The sequence below is a fragment of the Bombina bombina genome, chromosome 5 (genome assembly GCF_027579735.1).
Source record: "Bombina bombina isolate aBomBom1 chromosome 5, aBomBom1.pri, whole genome shotgun sequence".
Classification (NCBI taxonomy): Eukaryota; Metazoa; Chordata; class Amphibia; order Anura; family Bombinatoridae; genus Bombina; species Bombina bombina.
Genome location: NC_069503.1, coordinates 493,700,681 through 493,713,860, shown reverse-complemented (window position 1 = coordinate 493,713,860; position 13,180 = coordinate 493,700,681).

Below are 13,180 nucleotides of genomic sequence, written 5' to 3'. Positions count from 1 at the left end.
AAACCCACTAAGTAAAGCTGGAAGCTCTCACAGGCCCAAACTGCAGCCAGGCACTCTTTTTCAATTTGGGCATATTTCGACTCAGCAGCCGTCAGTGTACGGGAACAGTAGGTGATGGGCTGTAGCTTGTTCTCATTCAGCTGCAGGAGGGCGGCCCCTAACCCATAACTGTTAGAATCAGCACTAACCACAATATTTTTAGAAGGGTCGTAAAACCCAAACACTGGGGCAGACCCCAGGAAGGACTTGACCTGTATAAAAGCTTCTTCCTGTGAAGGACCCCAGACCCAGGCAGCATCTTTTTTCAACAACTCTGTGATAGGGTGTAGTACTGTGGATAGATATGGAAGGAACCTGCAAACATAATTCACAAGGCCCAATATTTGTCTCAGCACGTGTACATCAGAAGGACTTTTCATCTGTTTAATTGCAAGGATTTTATCAGGGTCCGGCTTGATGCCATCTCCATTGATGATATGCCCAAATTAACATAACTCAGATTTTCTAAAATAGCATTTCTCTTTATTTAATTTCAGCCCGGACTCTCTAATGGTCTGCAGCACACAGCTCAATCGCTGGTCATGATCTTCCAATGTAGACCCATGCATTAAAATGTCATCTATGATGATTGCCGTGCCCTTGTGGACCCTTAGGAGGGAACTCATCTCTCTTTGAAAGATTTCAGGAGCCGAGGATATCCCAAAGGGGAGTCTGCAGAAGCAAAACCGACCTACCGACCTACAAAACTCTCATTTATAGTTATGTGTACCTATTGTGAGTACCAAAATTTATAAACATATGTTGCTTTTAAGGCAGAAGTAATACAAAAAATTTACCCAAAAACTATCAATCTAATCAATCAATAAACAAATAATAAATAAATAAAAGTGAATTATGTTTATAAATGCAAAAGTGACCTATGATACAAATTTAAGATATACAAGACTAGATTACGAGTGGAGCGCAAAATTGCTCTTACACGAGCGCGATATTTACGCTCTGTCATGAGATGCAGGACACAGCATAGAAGGTACAATGCTATTTTAACGCAGAGCATAGAAGTATACAGTTTGTACAACGCATCTAACTTGGTGACTGCGACATAGACAATACCGGCTATAAGTCACTCCCCCATCCGGTGACATCACCTCCCACTCTCATCACATCTTCCCCTTTTTCAAAGGACAAAGCATACATTAAGTTAAAGAGAATATATATAAACAACAAGAAATACAATCCTGACTTGAACATTGGGGTAGACTACCCTTGTCCACAGTGACCATGGGATTATTCTGCGTATTCTTCTGGTCACTGTTTTAACTAGTGCTAATCCCGATATCGGGCTGGAAGTTTCACCGCTCTTCCACTTGACGTCATTTTACATGAACTGTCCTCTGATACAAAAGAAGGTGATTGATAGTCTGCTGGAAGCAAATAAGTATCCCCGCTGTGATCTTGCTGAAGGGAAAGCACCACTCTTAAAACAGGGGATCCCACCGGCGGTGGCTCTGAGGCATCCAGTCCCAAACTCTCAGGTACTGTCCCTCCATCAGTAATGACTACATAAGACCTTGATTCTGGAGAGCATCCAATTACCGTAGCAGGCGTCTTCCATTTATTATCATCATCGGGTTTAACTCTGACATTTTGCCCCACATTCAGCTCCTGCAAGGGCCTCACAGAGTTTTTTCTGTCATAGAAGAATCGATAACCCCTTTTAGCCTCTTCATCCCTCCTAAGAACCTCATCCCGAGGAAAAGAGCTGGTTGGCTGGAAGACACCCACAGAGGGTAAAGTGGTGAGAATCTGACATCCTAGCATCAGCTGTGCCGGGCTAAAACCCGTGGCTTGGATGGGAGTCACCCTATAGGCCAAGAGAGCTAGGTATGGCTCAGATAGCTTCAAAATGAACTTTGTTGTTTGAACTGCCCTTTCATCCATTCCATTGGCCTGCGGGTAATGTGGACTTGACATAGAATGGATGAAATCATATTCACTGCTGAAAGAACTGAACTCCATGGAAGCAAACTGCTTTCCGTTATCACTCACTTACTCCATTGGTATGCCCCAAGGGGTGAACAAGCACTTGAGATGAGTGATAACGGCTTGACTGGTGATCTCATTTAAGGGTGCAATCTCCAAATACCTGGAATAGTAGTCAATCATGACTAGGTACTTTTTCCTGTGCAGTTCACACAAAACTGCAGCTATTTTCTGCCATGGGCCTGCAGGCAGCGGAGTAGAAATCAAGGGCACCCTTCTCTGAGTAGGCCGGCGTTCCTGGCAAACGGCACATTGTGACACGTGACTTGCAATATCGGAACTGATCCCAGGCCACCATACTGCCATAGCTGCCCTTTCTCTGCACTTTGTAATGCCCAAGTGGCCATCATGAATCCTGATCAACATCTCCTGCCGCATGCAAACAGGAATAACAATGCAGTCCTGGAACAGCAGCAACCCATCCAGCTCTATGAGCTGCGACCTCAATGACTGGTAAGAACTTAAAGATATCCAGGCTGCTCGGCTCTCCGGCCAACCTTATTTTATGTACTTAATAACTTCTTAAAGGTCTGTATCTAAACGTGTTTTTTTTTCTTATTTGCTCCAGCTTCCCTGATGAAATGGATTTGGATGCCAGAACTGAATCCGCATACACTTTCACATCTGATTCTGTTGAAGATTATTCAGCAGCAGCCAGCGGGAGCCTGGAAAGTGTATCTGCCACTACCAGTTGTTTTCCCGGCACATGCACTGCCTGAACATTGAACCTGAGCAGCCTCAACAGAAGTCTCTGGCACCTTAGGGGTGTTTTGTCAATATCATAGTAGTTGATTAGAGGGACTAGTGGTTTGTGGTCAGTCTCCAGACTAAATTTCTCCAAACCCACTAAGTAAAGCTGGAAGCTCTCACAGGCCCAAACTGCAGCCAGGCACTCTTTTTCAATTTGGGCATATTTTGACTCAGCAGCCGTCAGTGTACGGGAACAGTAGGTGATGGGCTGTAGCTTGTTCTCATTCAGCTGCAGGAGGGCGGCTCCTAACCCATAACTGTTAGCATCAGCACTAACCACAATATTTTTAGAAGGGTCGTAAAACCCTAACACTGGGGCAGACCCCAGGAAAGACTTGACCTGTATAAAAGCTTCTTCCTGTGAAGGACCCCAGACCCAGGCAGCATCTTTTTTCAACAACTTTGTGATAGGGTGTAGTACTGTGGATAGATCTGGAAGGAACCTGCAAACATAATTCACAAGGCCCAATATTTGTCTCAGCACGTGTACATCAGAAGGACTTTTCATCTGTTTAATTGCAAGGATTTTATCAGGGTCCGGCTTGATGCCATCTCCATTGATGATATGCCCAAATTAACATAACTCAGATTTTCTAAAATAGCATTTCTCTTTATTTAATTTCAGCCCGGACTCTCTAATGGTCTGCAGCACACAGCTCAATCGCTGGTCATGATCTTCCAATGTAGACCCATTCATTAAAATGTCATCTATGATGATTGCCGTGCCCTTGCGGACCCTTAGGAGGGAACTCATCTCTCTTTGAAAGATTTCAGGAGCCGAGGATATCCCAAAGGGGAGTCTGCAGAAGCAAAACCGACCTACCGACCTACAAAACTCTCATTTATAGTTATGTGTACCTATTGTGAGTACCAACATTTATAAACATATGTTGCTTTTAAGGCAGAAGTAATACAAAAAATTTACCCAAAAACTATCAATCTAATCAATCAATAAACAAATAATAAATAAATAAAAGTGAATTATGTTTATAAATGCAAAAGTGACCTATGATACAAATTTAAGATATACAAGACTAGATTACGAGTGGAGCGCAAAATTGCTCTTACACGAGCGCGATATTTACGCTCTGTCATGAGATGCAGGACACAGCATAGAAGGTACAATGCTATTTTATCACAGAGCATAGAAGTATACAGTTTGTACAACGCATCTAACTTGGTGACTGCGACATAGACAATACCGGCTATAAGTCACTCCCCCATCCGGTGACATCACCTCCCACTCTCATCACATCTTCCCCTTTTTCAAAGGACAAAGCATACATTAAGTTAAAGAGAATATATATAAACAACAAGAAATACAATCCTGACTTGAACATTGGGGTAGACTACCCTTGTCCACAGCGACCATGGGATTATTCTGCCTATTCTTCTGGTCACTGTTTTAACTAGTGCTAATCCCGATATCGGGCTGGAAGTTTCACCGCTCTTCCACTTGATGTCATTTTACATGAACTGTCCTCTGATACAAAAGAAGGTGATTGAGAGTCTGCTGGAAGCAAAGAAGTATCCCCGCTGTGATCTTGCTGAAGGGAAAGCACCACTCTTAAAACAGGGGATCCCACCGGCGGTGGCTCTGAGGCATCCAGTCCCAAACTCTCAGGTACTGGCTTAAGATGTCTTCTATCTTGATCTGTGACTGTCCCTCCATCATTAATGACTACATAAGACCTTGATTCTGGAGAGCATCCAATTACTGTAGCAGGCGTCTTCCATTTATTATCATCATCGGGTTTAACTCTGACATTTTGCCCCACATTCAGCTCCTGCAAGGGCCTCACAGAGTGTTTTCTGTCATAGAAGAATCGATAACCCCTTTTAGCCTCTTCATTCCTCCTAAGAACCTCATCCTGAGGAAAAGAGCTGGTTGGCTGGAAGACACCCACAGAGGGTAAAGTGGTGAGAATCTGACATCCTAGCATCAGCTGTGCCGGGCTTGGATGGGAGTCACCCTATAGGCCAAGAGAGCTAGGTATGGCTCAGATTGCTTCAAAATGAACTTTGTTGTTTGAACTGCCCTTTCATCCATTCCATTGGCCTGCGGGTAATGTGGACTTGATATAGAATGGATGAAATCATATTCACTGCTGAAAGAACTGAACTCCATGGAAGCAAACTGCTTTCCGTTATCACTCACTTACTCCATTGGTATGCCCCAAGGGGTGAACAAGCACTTGAGATGAGTGATAACGGCTTGACTGGTGATCTCATTTAAGGGTGCAATCTCCAAATACCTGGAATAGTAGTCAATCATGACTAGGTACTTTTTCCTGTGCAGTTCACACAAAACTGCAGCTATTTTCTGCCATGGGCCTGCAGGCAGCGGAGTAGAAATCAAGGGCACCCTTCTCTGAGTAGGCCGGCGTTCCTGGCAAACGGCACATTGTGACACGTGACTTGCAATATCGGAACTGATCCCAGGCCACCATACTGCCATAGCTGCCCTTTCTCTGCACTTTGTAATGCCCAAGTGACCATCATGAATCCTGATCAACATCTCCTGCCGCATGCAAAAAGGAATAACAATGCAGTCCTGGAACAGCAGCAACCCATCCAGCTCTATGAGCTGCGACCTCAATGACAGGTAAGAACTTAAAGATATCCAGGCTGCTCGGCTCTCCGGCCAACCTTCTTTTATGTACTTAATAACTTCTTTAAAGTCTGTATCTAAACGTGTCTCTTTTCTTATTTGCTCCAGCTTCCCTCATGAAATGGATTTGGATGCCAGAACTGAATCCGCATACACTTTCACATCTGATTCTGTTGAAGATTATTCAGCAGCAGCCAGCGGGAGCCTGGAAAGTGTATCTGCCACTACCAGTTGTTTTCCCGGCACATGCACTGCCTGAACATTGAACCTGAGCAGCCTCAACAGAAGTCTCTGGCACCTTAGGGGTGTTTTGTCAATATCATAGTAGTTGATTAGAGGGACTAGTGGTTTGTGGTCAGTCTCCAGACAAATTTCTCCAAACCCACTAAGTAAAGCTGGAAGCTCTCACAGGCCCAAACTGCAGCCAGGCACTCTTTTTCAATTTGGGCATATTTTGACTCAGCAGCCGTCAGTGTACGGGAACAGTAGGTGATGGGCTGTAGCTTGTTCTCATTCAGCTGCAGGAGGGCGGCCCCTAACCCATAACTGTTAGCATCAGCACTAACCACAATATTTTTAGAAGGGTCGTAAAACCCTAACAGACCCCAGGAAAGACTTGACCTGTATAAAAGCTTCTTCCTGTGAAGGACCCCAGACCCAGGCAGCATCTTTTTTCAACAACTTTGTGATAGGGTGTAGTACTGTGGATAGATCTGGAAGGAACCTGCAAACATAATTCACAAGGCCCAATATTTGTCTCAGCACGTGTACATCAGAAGGACTTTTCATCTGTTTAATTGCAAGGATTTTATCAGGGTCCGGCTTGATGCCATCTCCATTGATGATATGCCCAAATTAACATAACTCAGATTTTCTAAAATAGCATTTCTCTTTATTTAATTTCAGCCCGGACTCTCTAATGGTCTGCAGCACACAGCTCAATCGCTGGTCATGATCTTCCAATGTAGACCCATGCATTAAAATGTCACCCATGATGATTGCCGTGCCCTTGCGGACCCTTAGGAGGGAACTCATCTCTCTTTGAAAGATTTCAGGAACCAAGGATATCCCAAAGGGGAGTCTGCAGAAGCAAAACCGACCTACCGGTGTAATGAAGGTAGTCAGTTTGCAGCACTGTGGATCAAGAGGTATCTGCCAGAAGCTGCTGTAAGCATCCAGTGTAGAGAAGAACTTTGCCCCAGCCAGTTTCGGAGCTATGTCTTCAAGCGTCAGCAGCACATATCTCTCTCTCTTCGCCGCCTCATTCAGCCTTTTGAAGTTTACACATATGCGTACCTTCCCATTTTTCTTCACAACAGGCACAATGGGGGCACACCAGTCAGTTGCTTAAACAACCTCTTGAATAACTCCCATATTCTTCATACACAGAAGTTCCTTCTCCACTTGAGGCATAAGCGGGAACAGAATTCTATGAGGAGTGGTAATGCTGTATGGAACTGCATCAGTTTTAAGCAATATACGGACCGGGTTGCAATTCAGTAGGCCCAATTCACCAAACATGCCTTCCGAAATCTCATTCACTCTGGCGACAAGGCTGAGCAGGTTTGTGAAAACAGGCCCTCTCATGAATCACATTTCTTTTGGGCACAAAGTGAGCACTGAGTTTGTTCATAACTATTTCAAAGTCAAATTCTTCCCCTTCTTGGAAAGTAAAGGCATTGAACAGTGGGCTCCACATCTTTCCCCATAGAGTATAAAAGAGAATTAAATTGTACTTCACCACTCTCCTTGTCCAGCTTGGAAGCAATCCTGATTCGTTGAAACCACTGATGCCATGTGGGCCAAGCTGCAGGCTGAGAGAAATAAAAAGGCTCAGGTGGGGTAAACTTCAACATCATCATTTAGTAGGAAACAGAAGCACAGGCAAATACTTCTGACACCATGTCATGAGATGCAGGGCACAGCATAGAAAGTACAATACTATTTTATTGCAGAGCATAGAAGTATACAGCTTGTACAACGCATCTAACTTGGTAACTGCGACATAGACAGTAACAGCTATAAGCCAAGCCCCTATCCGGTGACGTCACCTCTCACTCTCATCACACGCTCCACTTGTAATACCAGCGCACACAATTGTGTGCTGGTATTAAAAGTCCAATTCAATGCGAATCCAAGCTCACATTCGCATTGCATAGAAGCTTTGCGCTCAATAGTGAGCACTTTCATAGGCACCAATGGGAACCTAGCGCAGTGAAGGGAGTAAGACACGCATCGATGGACAGCAAATTGAAATATATATGTATATGACTATATATACACATATTAACACAAATATATATATGTATATAAGCATATACTGTACATATATATTTACAGGGAACACACAGTCTCCATAGTCCGCTATGTACTTTTCAGTGCCATTTTTATCTAACACCTCTTACTCGCTCACTTTAACCCCTAAAAACTGCTTAGTGCAGTTATTTTTATAAAAATTAATGATGGTCATATTTTTTTATTTTTATTAATGATATGCACACTTAAGATTTGGGGCAACAGGGGCATTTTTTTAAATTGCTAATTGCTACAGTGAGTTATATTGTGCGCCCTATATAGTAAACACAATAAATTAGCGCTCCACTTGTATTCTAGTCCACAGTTGGCTGTATCAGCTTCCTTATCAAATTTAATTAGTGTTATAAACTAATGAAAATGTTATTAGTTTTCACAGTTTTAATATATTTAGTAACATAATGCTAATAAAAAAGGTCAGTAAATTTAAACTATCAAGAAGGAACAGTAAATATAATAATATTAATAATCATAGTAATTATAATAAATATATATTTACCACAAGGAACATTAAAATTTATATTTTCTTTCTATGTAAAGATATACTGTGCTCTATAATAGTTCTTTCATTTTTTTTCTTTAGTTAAACACAAAATCATGGCTGTATCTTTCTCTCAGACATAGTTTGTTTCATAGCACTTAAAAGCTGACTTTTATGAGATTATTTAGTAAGTGATTATTTTTGTTGAGAAATGTGTGCTTTATCCTAGTCATTCATCTGCAACTACAATATTTCTGTTTGTCAAAATGCCACCCTCCCTGATAAATGACTGAAGACTGTCTGCTATACTTTATTAAAAAGAAATAACAATTTTTGTATGCACCCTTCACAATGTAAAAAGGGGACTATGAATCAAAGGACACTGCCTGTCGGTGCCTGATAAATGCATCGTTTACTAGCTGAGGAGTTATTTAGGACTGGCTATTAATTTAAATCACATTTATCTTCCTGGAATGGGGGAGGTTGCTGTGATAGGACTGTGAATGACCAATGGTGCAGCTAAGTGCACATTATTTATTATCACTGCTGAAAAGCGCTGCACAATGTGTGAAAAAAATCCAATGGCAATTACCTTGGTTAATCCAGTCAGGGCAATAACACATTTCCTTTTAACATAAGCTACTTATTTTGTTTTTAAAGAGGTAATATATTACTGTTTTGTGTTTTTAAAATAAAATATATTTTATTGTTTATAATGTTGTAAGATATTTGTTTATTTCCATTAAATACACATTTACATATAGCTAAATAATATAATACCTATATTTCTGATTGTATTATCTTTTAAATAAGCTCTGATTATATTGTAAGAAATAAGTAATTGTTATCTAACAGCAGGCATCTGTAGAGATGACAGATCTGGTGTCTTAGAAATGGTGATGTAAAGAGCCTGGCCTGTATGTGATGCTCAGAGACAGCTAATAACTCTAGCATCAGCTGTAAGATGCTATACTCTAACAACAGCTTGTCTGTTTATAGATGTGGGCCTGAAAGCAAGGAGGGCTGTGAAGAGGAATCATAATAACACAGAGAAAGAAGTTAGTTTTAAATGGCGGCTTTTTTATGTTAAGGTACATTAAAGGAAAGTCACAAGCTGACAACAAACCTGTATCTTCCAACACTCCAGCACTCCAAGCTACACTACTGTTTATTAAAAGTGACATAAGTACATTTTCAGTCAATTTACTATATATGCAGTCTTTCTCTCTCTTCTTCTCTTTCTATCTTTCTTTCTCTCTCTCTCTCTCTCTCTTTCTTTTTCTTTCATTCTTTCTTTTTTTCTCTTTCTCTCTCTTTCTATCTTTCTTTCTTTCATTTGTTCTTTCTTTCTTTCTCTCTCTTTCTTTTTCTTTCATTCTTTCTTTCTTTCTCTTTCTCTCTCTTCTTCTCTTTCTATCCTTCTTTCTATCTCTCTCTCTCTTTCTTTTTCTTTCATTCATTCTTTCTTTCTCTCTCTCTTTATTTTTCTTTCTTTCTCTTTCTTTCTTTCTTTATCTCTCTCTCTCTTTCTTTTTCTCTTTCTTTCTTTTTCTTTATTTCTCTTTCTCTCTTTCTTTTACTCGTTCTTTCTTTCTCTCTCTTTCTTTCTTTCTTTCTTTCTTTCTTTCTTTCTTTCTTTCTTTCTTTCTTTCTTTCTTTCTTTCTCTTTCTTTTTCTCTTTCTTTCTTTTTATTTCTTTCTCTCTCCCTCTTTCTTTCTTTCTTTCTTTCTTTCTTTCTTTCTTTCTTTCTTTCTTTCTTTCTTTCTTTCTTTCTTTCTTTCTCTCTCTCTCTCTCTCTCTCTCTTTCTTTCATTCTTTCTTTCTCTCTCTCTTTCTTTCTCTCTCTCGCTCTCTCTTTCTTTCTTTCTTTCTTTCTTTCTTTCTTTCTTTCTTTCTTTCTTTCTATCTTTCTTTCTTTGTAAAAAAATGCTTTTATCCATATATATTTATGTGTTTATATGTATATATATAAGCATATACATATATATATATTTACAGGGAACACACAGTTTCCCATAGACTGCAATGTAAAGGCACTTTTCAGTGCTGTTTTTTTCTCCAACACCCCACATCCACCAACTTTAACCCCTAAAAACTGCTTTTTCCATTTTTTTAAATAAAAAAATACAATATACTTTATTTTAGGGGCAATTGGGGGATATTTTGAAACATTTTGGAGCGCTTATTGCTACCTTAAGCTTGCTGTACCAATAACCAGCCACTTGTAATTGCTGGTTGTTTATCGTGCGCCCGTAAACGGGCAAATTTACAGGCATGCAATAAATTAGCACTCCACTTGTAATCTAGCCCTTATTCAGCAGATCTGAAATTTAGTTTTTAAAGGGACGAGATATCGAAATGTTGAAGCACTAGATAGTTAGGCAGCAAAGCTGTAAAATGCTGAAAATATCACCTGAACTTCTCTGTGTAAAAAGAAAGATCTTTTGTCTCAAAATTTACTCAGTAGTCACATCCCATTGTAAAAGGAATTTAAGCAGCCAATCATGCTGGTCCCTGGCTGTGCAAGAGAGCATGCATCTAGCATGTGCAAGCGCAGTCATGTTATTTTCCCATTCAGTTTAAGGAAGTTTACTATGAAGCTTGTGAGCTTTCAGTAAAATCTCATGAGCATGAATAGGCAAGGTGTCCATACACATTCACTCGTGTCTGTGACTGGCCCTTGCAGTGTCCGCCACCCATTTTGCGGAGGGGAGGGAGGAGTAGGACAGATGAATGCTGGTCCTCACTCCTCCTTGACCCATGCGGCGCCATGCTTAGTAGCGGGAAAGTGAGGGAAGAAGCAAGCTGCCTGCAGTCAACTAAACGTGAGTCATGACCCATCCCAATTCCTTGATCTGTGCGGCAGCGTGGTGCTGGTGTCTGTGTATAGAAGACCGCTGCCTACTCTGACAAACCTTACGTAACCGCGTAAGTAACCAACCATGATGATCATGCAATTAACATCAAGGTGGGCGGGTTTGGTCAGAGTTGCAGACTCTCAATATAACCAAAAAATAAAATAAAAGGTAATACCACAAGCATTCTTTATATAAATGTTATTTTAAACTTGTTTGATTAGATGACTAATTTGTACTTGTGGAACTAGACCAGAGGCGTCCAACGTGCAGCCCATTTTACAGCAAAGTGTCGCTCTCCTGACTTATAGAAAGATAGAATATGTTGGCAGATAGGAACCATTCGGCCTATCTAGTCTGCCCATTTTTCTGAATACTTTCATTAGTTCCTGGCCTTATCTTATATCTAGCATAACTATATGCCTATCCCATGCATGTTTAAACTACTTCACTGTCTCTACCACTTCTGCTGGATGGCTATTCCACCACGTATCCAGTACCCTCTCTGTAAAGAGAGTGTTTTTGATGATTTTAATTTGAAATGTACCTTGGTGTCCTTCACTAACGTCTGTACTTTGGAAAATGTCCACCACAGCCTTGGTCCATGTCTATCCGTGCTCATGAGATCACAGTAAAGCAAGGCATGACCTTAACACTGCTGATGCTGGTTGTTTTTTGTTTGTTTAACCTGCAGCTGGACAGTAGATGAAGGATAACTGTTCACAGAGCACTTACTATTCTGATATGAAGAAATATTGAGGTAAAATATCTTCCTTTTTTACATAGAGATGTTAAAGAGATATTTTCCTGTCAGCTTTTTACAGTTATACTGCATCACTGCAAGTGATTTAGCATATGGGTATTATTTCCTGTTAATTTAATTTACTTTTCATATATAAAGATAGTAAGTTAAGGTTCCTTTAAGAAAATCTGGATTACAGTTCTTTATTCAGGAAAATACAAATCATTTGCACACAATTTTAACAAAAGCTAGTATTGACATAAATGCAACCATAAAATGGTCCGGATTGTTTTTTATATAATTTAAAGCAATGATTATTTTTTTGTAATTAAATACCAAATAATGCAATATCATATTTATAATTATATGTTAAATATATTTAAATATGATATTTCAGTCATCAACACTGTATTATCCTGCAGCGATTAAAAGATGCAAATAACCAAAAAGTTGTATTCTCATGACATATCAAAAATAATGAATTATAAGAAGGACAAATATAGATAGATGATAGGCAAGCAGACATGTAGATATAGATCTCTGTGTTAAAAGTATAGCGTTTTTACACTATGACCTAGATTACAAATCGCTCGGTATAGTGCAATATGGTCTTTGCGTGCAGAATGGTCACCGATTTGATATTACAAATTGAGCAGTATGGCTTTTCCGCAAGCAATATGGCCTTTACCGCAACAATCCATTTCGCACTCAAAGACCTGTAGTAATGTGTTTTCCAAAACAAAAAAGTTTCACAAAACACATAAAAATACCTTACAAAGTACACCTACACCCATAAACTCACTATTAACCCCTAAACCGCCATCTCCCGCCTCACAACCACTAAATAAACCTATTAGCCCCTAAACTGCCACCCCTGCATTTTAAACACTAAATAAACCTAGTAACCCCTAAACCGCCATTCTGCTGCATCACAAACACTAAATAAAACTATTAACCCCTAAACCGCCATCCCCCCACATCGCAACTACCTACAATAAACTATTGACCCCTAAACCTAACACTCCCTAACTTTACCAAAATTAAAATACACCTAAATTAAAGTCAAAATATACTAACTAGCTTAAAATAAATAAAAACTTACTTGTAAGTCTTTTTGTAGTTCCCAAAAAGGAGGGACCATTTCTACCCATTATAGACTTAAAGTCTCTCAACAAGTTTCTCAAGGTCCCACCCTTCAAAGTGGAGACTATCCATTTTATTCTCCCTCTAGTTCAGGAGGGTCAGTTTATGACCACTATAGACCTAAAGGATGCATATATTCATGTGCCTATCCACAGGGAACATTTCGAGTTCCTGAAGTTTACTTTTTTGGATCAACATTTCCAATTTATAGCCCTGCCTTTTGGCCTCACCACTGCTTCTT